At 36.9% G+C, this 12,145-nt stretch overlaps 1 protein-coding gene across 3 annotated transcripts in view; it reads right to left on the reverse strand.

The window, feature by feature from the left end:
* GMDS (GDP-mannose 4,6-dehydratase) overlaps window positions 1-12,145 on the reverse strand; it is a 409,191-nt gene that overhangs the window by 170,515 nt on the left and 226,531 nt on the right. The window lies entirely within an intron of this gene.

A 12,145-nucleotide genomic window follows, 5' to 3' on the forward strand; every position in this document is an offset into this window, starting at 1 on the left:
TTCTTTTCTTACTATTCACATGGGATAGAACACAGAATAGATATTCTTTTTAAGCAGGCAGCTTTTAAGGAATGACATCTCAACCTCAGATCTGTGGTTTAACAGCCAGTTTAAAACAAAGCCAAGGATTGTTACTTTGACCAACTGCATGCTTTTCATACAAACCAGTTCTGAATTGCAAACATAAATTACACGCCATAATGTGTGTGTGTACATATATACCCTCTAAAATTCATAATTGCTATTCTAAGGCCTTTATAGGGGACTAGGATTTTCATGCAGCAGGTGTTCATCCTGTTACTGGGTTTTGATAACCTGAGGATGGACTGCAACCAAGTTCCAGAACAGGGGCGTGGATGGGTTAACTCTGCTACTATTGCACCACTTAAGTGCCCAGCAGTTAGAATTACATGCTAGGCCTCCATGGAAGATGAGGCCACAGGGTGTAACAAGGCACCCTCCCCTTCTGCACTATAAAGTAGGTGAGAAGCTGAGAAAACATGCATGAGTGTCCCACAGGGGGAGAGAGGTGAGAAGATTCCCTTGAAGACAGCTGCAGTAGTAGCAGAAAGCCAGCCAGGGAATTTGTGAATAATTTGGGACAAGCTGGCAAGAAACTTTTCACCAGAGGGTGTTGCAGGATCCGTGGGGGGGGTGGAAACACCTGGGGTGTGCCCTGAGGAATGCTTCCAAGGGGGTGCTCTGCTCCCTCTCAGCCTGGCACCAGTGCCTTGGGCAGAACTAGTTTCACTGGGCTTTACACAGGGATGTGAATTCCACCTTCAGTGCCTGCGTATGGAAGCCACACTAATCCAGTAAAGAGAGAAGACGTTCTCAAGGAGCTGCTGTGGTCTGGAGAATGAAAATCCTCTTAGCATTTCTTACCATGAGAGGCAGGGACATGGCAGGCTACTGCGTGAGAGCATCAGAAACAGGGCTTGTAAACAGCTTTTCAGGTTTAAATGGCCCTCAAACCCATCTGCAAGCCAGCCCAGAGTGATTTCATTTTCATTTAACAGAGAGGCAAAGGAATCTTGTGAAGAAGGGGGAAAAAAATTCATTTACAGTTCACATACGTATATTTCAAAATAATTTTTTCCTTGACAGAGCAAAATAGTAGAGTGTGAAAACAAAACCTGGAGCAGTGACTGCTCTATGAAAGGTGACAGTGAGCACCAGGACTCACCTTTACAGAGTGCCATGACTGTTCAGTATGGATGGCACCTGTCTTGGGAGAGCAGCACTGATGGAGAAGGACTTTTTCTGCCAGTGCTACACAGAAGCACATGTGACATAAGAGTTGGGCTTGTTTCTGCACTTCCACAACACCACCAAATTCTAACAATAAGTGCAATATTGGGGGGCTTACGTTTTCATCCAGTACCTAATTCCAGGAACAAGTACACAAGAATTTGTTTTCAAAGATTAATACATAATCATTGAGGTTTTGCATTTGCATAAAAATGCCTGACACTATGAATTCTAAAGACTTATGAAACAACAAGAAGACCCTTGGCAATATTATTCTTTTAAATCTCCTAATTTTTGTAGGCAATATGGTGATTTTTTAAATTCAGACTCATAGCTTTGAAAATTTGGGTGTTTCCAGTTGCATATTCACCTGAAAACAGAATTTTGCTTTAAAAGACCGTCTGATAAACATGCAGAAATACACGTCTATAAATGGAACTTCATTCTAATATCCTGTTATATACTTCATTCTATAATGCAATAATAATTCTTTTCAGCACGATTACTCATGTGCCTTTCGATGTTTGTCAGTGTTACTTTGCCTGCCAGTTTGAGACACTAATGATCTAAAAAGAGCTTTTGCTGGTAGTGAAAAAACCTTTAGTCAGCAGACAGATAACACACATGTGATGGACTTGCTGCTAACGTCAAAGTCATGTACAACTGCCACTTTATCATATACTGTTTATTTTTTAGTATCTGTGCATAACTATAAAAGAACGTATTTCTAAGCCAGTACTGGGATTGCCATCCTTACTGAGACCATGGATTTGAATATCTCTGTTGAGTACAAAATGCAAAGCCAGACAAAATGCAGTTATGAAGCAATGTAAGCCCTTAAGCAATAATAAAAAACAAAGAAACGTACTTGAGATGTTACCCCTCATTTCTTGCAGAGCAAGCTCATATTTAAGTTCAGATGGACCAGGTTAACAATCACTATTTTTAATGTTAAAATGCCCCGGGGAAGTTATAAACTCACCAAATATGCTGCTAAACTTACTTTATATTGTGTGCAGCTGTACGGCTTCATACCAGTGACCAAACTTCCTAAATGGGCCAGTGAAGCAAAAGATGCTCTCCCTTCCCCCCTCACACCCTTCCCCCCATCCCCCACAACAATGACTTACTTGTCAAAGGAATTTAATTTATTTCAGTAGTTCGCCAAGCTACTATTCAGTTCTGGCTTTCCCTACCTCTCTCACCCCAGGTATTTGCATGTGGTAAAGTCAGGATGAAGGAACAGATAAGGTAGGAGAAGTATTAAATATGCATGACACTTTTTCCCTTAGAGCAGTCATCCCTACGAAACGTAAAAGTCAGATTTCGACTAATTTTATTTTAGCAATTACACTGCTAGATGTACTGCTGAATGCTGATCTATTTAATATTCACATTTGAAGTCTTTCACTAGAACCATCCAGCACAAACAATTCCACAAAACTAATTATCTAGCTAATTCCCACATTTTTCTTGGGTTTTTATTTATTTTTTTTTTCCTGTTGATAGATCAACCCTGTAAGCCTGCAACATTTATTTCTTGCAGTAGATGTATTTTCCTATAAACGCTTCTGTAACCTGCATTGGAGGTCTTAAAGGAGGAGGTCTGGCTTGTGGATGTGGGTTTTGTGAAGTTAACAAGGAGGCCGTTATGAGAAGGAGCTTTGGCACGCCATGGCTCATTGGCAGTGATTAATTGACCGACATAGTTTCACATGATCCATTCTGACATCCAGACCAGACCTCACCTAGGAAATCGCCAAGTGGATATCGATACTGCATGGCCAAACTTAGCACCACAAACCTTTTAAGGCTATTTTAGGCTTTACTGGCAGAAAATGGCTTCTCTGGAAGCCTCAGCAAGGATAAATGGCCATCAATGAAATAATTACTTAAAAATGGATCTCAGGCTGGATAATAATTTAAAAAAATAAATCCATGTGGTCAGAGCAATAAGGGAAAACTGTGTCAGGCTGAAATGTCTTTAAGAAAAACAGGCTCAGTAAAACAGCAGACTGAATGCAAATTAGAAAGATAACTGCTATCAACAGTGCAGCCAGGGGAAAACGCTTTCCTCAGTGTGGTTTGAAAAATTGTAAAACTTTTGACCACTAAAAAAATATAGTTATTGTTGCTTTTTTCTCTTTTTTTGCACAAAATTCATGCTTTTCCAAAGCTCCCAAGACACCTAGATAAATATAGACAACCAGCTTCTGGCTAGGTTCAAAAGAGATGCTTTTAAAATCATTGGTCCACTTCTGTACTTCATTAAAGCACAGAAGAAAATTAATTTTTTTACATTACAGTAGACCCATTTTTCATTGCAAAGAGATAGCTTACTTATTCAAGAAGAACCCTGATTAAAACCAGAGGTTTTTTTAAAAGTTCAACAAGTTTAAATATACTATTAGAGCTTGAACTTGATTTTATTAAAAGCCTTTAAAAATCTTCCCATAATATACACATATTTGTTAAAAAAGTAATTCCGTGTACTAGACCAATCATCTACTCAGTCCTGTTGGTGACCAAATTCTCAACATGCTGTTGGCAAAGAAGTGAAGGAGAGGGCAACATTAAATCACAACAAGGCACCCTGTCAATAAATAAGCAGTGCTGTGGAATGACATCAGATGAAGGAATGATGAAATAAACAACTATTCCAAGTTTGCCTATGTGAAAACAAGTGGTAGGAGCAGCTACCATAATGTTCAGTGCCTGGCCTTGAGGTAGGATCAGGCTTTCAATCAGATTAGCCGAGGGCCACTAGCACTAAGAAGGTACTTCTCAGATGTGCACTGACTGGATAAGCAGTTTACAGGTAAATAAGGAGGGCAACATTTGCATCAGCATTAACAGTTTAGCTCAGGGCTGCTCCTAGCCTCAAAGTTCAGTGTGTTGGTTCTTTACATTGTAACTATTCCATGCTTGGCTCTGTGAAGTATTTAGGAGTTATTTATTTAATTAATTAATTATTTATAGGGTTAACAAAGCCTACATAGCAACAAACAGACCACAGACCTCAGGTATTACAGAGAGAGGCTTATGGGAATACTGACCACTTTCCTTTGTTCTGCGTTAAAACTGAATCAGCATCGCTGTAAATGCTGATTTCCTACTTTCCTTTTTCCTACTCTTGCACTTTCCAGTCCTGTAGCCGCACAAAAATGTATTCCTATGGTCCAGAAACCATTTTCTGCTTAGAGTCATTGCTTAATAAAAGCCTATGGATAGAAAAAACTTATTTTCTTTAGAATACCTTTTCTTTCAAAGAGCAATATTTCATGGAAATGTATCTGTTTCAGTGAAAACATTCAGGATGGAATTTCTAGTGGGTGTGAGAAAGAGTTCAGCATCAAAATGAACACAAGTCCCAAAGCTTCTCTCCCCTCCCTTAAAATGAAATTGCTGCTCTCTGACTTGCCTTGACTCTGGTGGAGTTCTATGAGGATAATTTCACAATTTTAGAACCGAAAACATATATGCCAGTCTATTAAACTAGATTTAAAGCACCTCCTAGAAGGAAAGATAGAACTATCCCAAACTGTAGTCATCATTTTCATGATTTAAAAGCAAAACTCATATACAACACAAAAAGTTATATAAATCTCGTTTGTCTCAAACTAGAAATCAGGAAAAAAAGAGAACAGGCACATATTCAGCCATCCTATAAGCACACTATGTCTATCACAGAAAATCTGAATCCACAAGCAGGCACTGAGGTCACTGAAGTGGGAGCTTATAGAGCCCAGACTCAGCCAAAACACAAATCTGAGGACTTACAGTTCCCTCAAAGGAGATTATTGGCTTTACTTCTAACATTATACCATTTCTGTATTATACATAGATTGAAAGTCCCCTCTGTGATGTGTAGAGGAAGGAGATTGATCTGGAGGAAGGAGATCGATATGGAGTATAAACAACTATGAAAGCAGGCCAAACAATTAACCCAGTCTATAAAATTTGCAAAGCCAAAAATAACTCATTTAATTTTATGATGCAAATACTTCTTCAAATAAAAAACATCCTGTCTTTTGAAACTGAACTTCACAATGATTAGAAATCAAACCAGGATTAGAAGACATAGGAAAAAATTTAAGCAAGAAGGGCAATACTGCCGAGCCAGTGAAATCCCTGTTGAGGGCTACTGTGCAGGCATATGAATGTGTGAGAACTCTGTGCTTAAGCAGTAGCTAATAAAAAAAAAAGTAATTTATGGAAATTTCTTACATGTTGTAAATAGCTCATGCATGTTGCAACTTGTTATATTTTGGGGATTTCACTGGCTATCCCCCAGCTTATTTAGGCAGAGTGTGAAAAGCAGTGTGCAGAAGAGTTACAAGATCCTTAAGTAAGTAATGGGCATTTTTTCAATTTTTCCAATGCATACCAAATAAATTGTCTGACTGTGGTAGTACTGAATGTAATAGGCAGTACTGAATAGCCCAGGCTGTTTTTGGTTAGATGCTGTGCTCTTGCCTATCTCCCCAGTGTTAGGCTGCCCCTGCATGTCACTGCTGGGGCGGAACAAAAAAGGAAGACCTTGGTGAGGACCTGTGCAGTTCTGGGGGGATGGATGCTGCCTTCTCTGCAGTAAAACCATGAAAACAACCTACACAAAATAGACAAGTGAGTATAGAAGGCAGGAATATACCAAGACTCCAGCATAAGAGATCTGTTTTGCAGAAGCTGCGTTCCCTATGCTCAGCCAGACACGGGACAGGCTCCTTTTGCCATATGCTTGCAGGTGTATGAACAGAGTGAAGCACAGGGTATTTTTTAAAAGTATCTTCCTCTGCCTACCTCTTCCTAGAGGCAGAATTTCTCTATGAAGGATAAAAAATATCATTACATTTGCAAATATTAAAACTATTTGATCCTAGACAAGAAGCAGCAGAAAATTTTCTCTATCCAGTAGACAATTTCCAACTGATTTCAGTAGAGCTGGATCAGGACTTCACTGATGAGGAGGAAGATAGTGATGACAAGAGGAAAGAGTTGCAATCCTACAGAATACTCCTTCTCTATAAGTCAAACCAGTGACAAATGTTCCATCTGATGTCTGAAATGATGACCCTTTCATTAAACAAGGTCAAACTGATGTAAAATTATTGGTATGACTTTATTATGTTAGAAAAAAAATTCGTATTGTTTAAGAATGCTTATAACATGTTTATAACAAATATAAACAAAAAATAGCGGGAAGAGGTAGACCCAACAATTTCAGTATAGACTTTAGAGACGGATAACACTCCTTAAAGCTTTGTCAGCGCTATCTGTGAAATCAGAAAACACTAACTCTAGTTTGTTCAGCTTGAACCTACTTACAACAAATAACAACCAAAATGTTCTATCTTAAGTACTTTTTAATATTTGTACAGAAGAAGTATGATATGAGCAGTCACATTTATTTAGGAATTGACCATTCCAAAAACTTGATCCAAGAGCATTTTTTTCCATTTAGTTATAATAGCTTTTAATTTAAAATACCTACACCAGTTTCTCCTGGGACTTAGTAAAAGTAACTTACTGCGTGGGTAGCAGAGTTCAATCACAACTTCTGCTTGTGTAACCTTAGAAAAGGTAATCTGTTGAGGGTTCATGTCTAATGTGAATGCTTCTAACAGAAAAGTTGAGTTGGACAAATCTTGATAGAATAGCATTGGCCTGCAGCAGAAAACACAGTGACTGTTGTAGACAATAATATTAAGTCACAGATCATTACCTGCAGTTTGAATGCTCTTGAGCAGAAAAGATTTGATAGAGAAACTAGTACAAAACATCTAAACCAATACCATCTGCAAGAAATAAAATTCATCAAGGTGATAGAGAAGATATTCAGAGTTCTGCAAAACAATGCAAACATGCATGCACAGTATCTAGATGGATAACAAAATAAAATGTGCCTAGATGAGCCCAACAAAATAAAATAAATATCTATTCCTTGAATAGATAAATCATGATGTAGTGTGATTAACTTGAGAATGAGAATAGTGTAGATTGAAGGAATTACTACTTCACATAGTAGAAAGAAAAATGAGGAAACTCCAATTTTAGACACTAAACTTACACAATTTCTATTTCTTATCTTTAGGTCTTGATAACCTTTGTTACCTTTATAGCTTTCAACTGTGCCTACCTACGACCTGGAAAATGAATTAGAGTTACCCATTAGTCATTTTCTGGTCTCTGAATGTTAAATCATACTTTTGTTTATCCTAACCTTCACATGAAAAACTGCTGTTAAAAATGTACAGCCCAATGTTTTACTCTTAACAGGGAAAATGAAAAAAAAAGTGACAGGTAAAATTAAACGTTTCAGATGTTTTCTTTGGAAAGTTACATCTCAACTATTTTGTGGGGGAGGATAAATGAGGCGAGATCATTTTAACATACTACCTCAATAATATATGCAGAGTGCCCCAGGAAATGTAAGAACTGTTGGACCTATAAATGAAAAATTAAGAGGAAGACAACTATTTATTTCATTAGTCATCTATATTTCTACTTAGAATCATTGAATAACCTGAAGGCTCCAGCTGGCTGAAGATTCCTTGTGATCTCAGAAATCAGGAATACTTGACCAATTTTTTTAAAGATAACATTCACTTTATTTTCCACTCAAGACACAGCTGTATAAGTTTTCTGGAATTATAGAATATGTTAAGATACATCTGAATTGCCGTTATTTTTACTTGCAAATATACACAGCAGTTTTATGAACTAAAAAGCTGTATTCCACTTCCCAGTGTATACCTCTGTTTCCAGCATCCAACCATTTTGATCATGTATCTTTTAGAGTAATTTGGGTAAATAACTTTTTTTTTTTAATATACAATTCTAATAACAGCTCATTTTCCACTCCCATTTTTTGGAGTACATTTATCAGTATAAAATACACTATCTTAAGCCCACACATCCACTATTAAAATCTAATGGGCTCCTTGGAAACAGGAACTGTGACTGCAACCTCCAGTTACACAAATGACTTCCATGATGGGAAAACACCTTGAAAATCTGTTCATGTCTTTCATCTGGCACTTTATTCAAGAAATTAATGGTCAAAATACATTTACTTTTTCTCAGTTTCAAAGGACCAGACTGTGATAACTGGTTTTGATATTTCAAATCATCATTGCAGGCTTTTTTATTTTTAAGGAGTTATATTTAGGTCTGAAAGCACAGAACAAATGTTGCCATGACTCTTCCTTTTTTTTTGGTTGGTTTTTTTTTTGTTGTTGTTGCAATGTGCTAGTAAAAAAACCCATCTGAATTGAGCCATATTTGGAGGAGTCTAACCTTTTGATGAGTCTTCAAAAGAAAAAAAACAACAAACCTTTCAGAGCTTTAAAAACACTTATAATGACAAAAAAAAAAAAGATTGTAATAACTAAATCCTGTAAGAAAGATATGCTTCACCTGGAACTTAAAAGGCAAAATGAAATCATATTACCACAGTGAACAAAATTTGTCCTTATTTCTGTTCTTTAAAGAAGTGGTTTTTGTTTATTCAAAAATATATTGAAAACAATATTTGAAAATAATTTAGGAATGAGTAAGTGTTGATTACTATGACACATTCAGAATATTTTTTCTAAGTTATAAATAAAATTAAAGATGGATTTTAGTGTACCTACTTGAGCTGGAAATCATATAAATTTCTTTTTTAACAGCTATATTTATTTTTAACAGCTACAGAGAGCCTTAAGAAATCATGACCATGGTCAAGAGACACATGTGCATCCATAAATTTTTATGCACATTTCATGCCTATGAAACTTAGTACTAGGTGCCTTGTGTGAAAAAAATGAACATGGCTTCAGAGCAGGAAAGAAAAACATATCCAGTGTTGTGTTACAAACAATAAGCTCAATATTCTGCGATGCACTTAGAATAAATCATAGAGATTTGCAAGATCTGGCCCTGCAAATCTCCATCAGGCACATTCACTCACTGAAGTTACAGGGCCTATTCTTGTGAGCATGGAATAATGGAGGCTTCAACCTTCAGTATCTTATTTTTATATCATTAGTACATCCCAGATCTGAAGGGCTATGCTTCTGAAAGCTCATGGGAGCTGGACTCAATCATCCTTATGAGTCCCTTCAGACCTGAAAAACTCCACAATTTCAATCTTTTTACAACACACAAGACCAGGAAAAAAAAATAATCTAAACCAAGTGAATATAATGGCACGTTACACAATCATAATCATACAAGATTTCTCAAAAGAGTGGAAGTCAAGAAAGAGAATCAAAAACTGGTAATGATCTTCCTAAGGAAAAAGGAGAAGGGCAAACCTCGGGACTTTTAGCACTACCTTTAAAATGAGAAAAAGACTCATCAGCCAGTATTCCTTGGATACTCACTAACCTAGCAGATTGGAAATTTGATTTTCACATTGGCCTCCACTGTATTGTCTGTAAAAGAGATTCCTGTCAAGACCCAGGTAGTGGATCTCCTGTTGACTTTTCTAGAATCTTGTTTTTTGACTGGACAAAGAGCACAGAGATATTTTATACACTGTAAATTCAGATGATCTTTCACCCTCTCTCCCCCCTGTTTTAAATATGATTGTTCATGTACAATTTCTCTGGGTTTTGCCATAAATGTGATTTCATCCTTGGTACAAGATCAGATTTTTTTCCTCCTGTTTGAAATATGTTTGTATTGATTGTGCATTATGGGGAAATGGGAAAGTTAAGTTTGAACAATTTTTCTTTCAGAAACTTGACATCAGCTGTTACATGATTTTTCACAGCTTTCATACTAAGCTGTGGTTTTAACAAACTTTTGAGTGATTATTGTTTGAATAATGCCTACATTTAGGACTGTTTTTCATGTTTTAAAACTTGAAGCAAATCACACTAGCACTTACTTGTTACTTTTATTAATGTACAGCCCTGTTTTAGGTGCAGTTCTGTGCTGCTTCTTACCCTGCTACTCCACATATGTGGTTTTTTCCCACTTCATTCGTATCCTTTCTGCACGTTTTGCATGCTTCTTTTTTGCATTCTCTTTTATTTTCGCGCCAGTCAGCTTTGGGAAAACTGACAGTGAATGAATGAAAGTGTTGTGAATCATACCTAAAAACACCTGGTAAAGGTTTATTTTATGGCATCAAATAAAAATGCTGAAAAATACCTGTCAAACGATATTTTTTTTTTTAAACTAGTAAACCAGAAGCTTGAAATGCTTGAAATGCAGAAAACGAAAAAAAAAAAAAAAAAAAAGAGGTGTAAATTTACAAGAAGGTAGGCAACGGTGATAAAAAGTTATTTTGCAGAAGTTAAAAAAAAGGAACAAGATTAAATGACATTAAAAAATATCCAAGTCTTCATTTGATTATCTTTAATCTAATTATAAAAAGGAGCTGCTTAGTTCCCGGCAAAACAAGGAGACCTTAGATGGTTTAAGCAGAAAAAACAGAGGCTAGCGCAGCAAAAATAGTGCTAAATTAAAGCACTTGGAGGCCAAGGGCTTTGAACCTGGGTTTAAGCAGTCATTCCAACCTTGTGAGGCAGGGACTACAGAAGTTTGGGCTCCTGCTAACAGAGCCCTCATTGTTTCACCAGGCAGCTAGAAAAATGCTGCTTTATATCTCCTCACACCACAAGCCCAGCACACATAGCCTAGGAGGAGAAGGAGTCTGAGGGTGTGCTATCCATTGAAAAGCCATTTTTCCGCTATAAACCACCCCATGCTCCAAGCCCTGGCTCGCCAATGGCGCTAGCGGGATGTTATGATGGTGCATAATTTATAACTGGAAATTTCTGATTTATGTGGGATTTGGGGCATTTGTGTGCCCACCCTCCCAACCTTTCCCTCCTTCACTCAGCCCTGGGCACGTCAAGGTGAAACCTTCAAACTGCAGAGCCAAGGTATCCGCTGCACTAGTGGATAAACACTGTACAGTTGAGCGTTCAGTTATTCCACACCTGTTTAATATGTTTATTCAGTAATTAAAGATTAATGCTTATTCCAGACCAGATAAATATATACTGTACACACGCTTGCATTCTGCAAGGAACAAAGATTTAACTGTATTGGACTACTTCAGGGTACTAAAACATGCATTTTTAAAAAGCCTAAGCCGTGTCACATTCGGGCTGTGCTATAAATTACAATACATACATTGGTAAAAGATGCTAACACTAAGGCAGCTGGAAGAATTACCAAAGACAGCTTAGAGACAGGTCACTATTTATTTGTATGGCTCATAATTATGGCTATTTGCAGAGACAGCTATGGTTCATTGCTGTTCTGCAGCAAACTCAATTGAAGGCATACGTGATGATGTTTGCATGATTTAGACTCGCTGAACCTGTAATAAAATGTATTAGGCTGAAGTGCCCCAAAATATTTTATTTATATATATGTACATATATATAGATAGATAATATGTATTTGTATTTAAAATTATATATACATATATATATATATAGCTACAGATGAAAATATTCTTCACATGTATATACACAGAAACAAATTATATATATGTACACACATATAAATTTGGAGCTCTGTAATAAGCTTTCCGTATGCAAAAATATACATAAAATGAGACCTTGGTGGATGCATCGTCAAAGAAGTACTTTCACAATGTCTGAAACAGGCTCTTCCCTTAAAAATGTCCTGTTTAATAAATAGATGTAACATAATGAGTCTCACCTAATTTTTTTTTTTTTTTAATGCATAAGAGAATGGAGATGCTCTGCTAGCATCTTGTTACATTTTAAGGGAAGCTCTACACGTATCTCTCATATGGCTCTTTCGAAAAATATATATTTTCCTGGTTCCAAACTTGCTGTGTAATTACTGTGTAGGTTGGAAGCAACATCTTTGCAGTCATGGAGGACCATGGGAATAGCTGAATCATGTCTGTCTGCTGAATTCA

This window comes from Haemorhous mexicanus, chromosome 1, assembly GCF_027477595.1.
Source record: "Haemorhous mexicanus isolate bHaeMex1 chromosome 1, bHaeMex1.pri, whole genome shotgun sequence".
Classification (NCBI taxonomy): Eukaryota; Metazoa; Chordata; class Aves; order Passeriformes; family Fringillidae; genus Haemorhous; species Haemorhous mexicanus.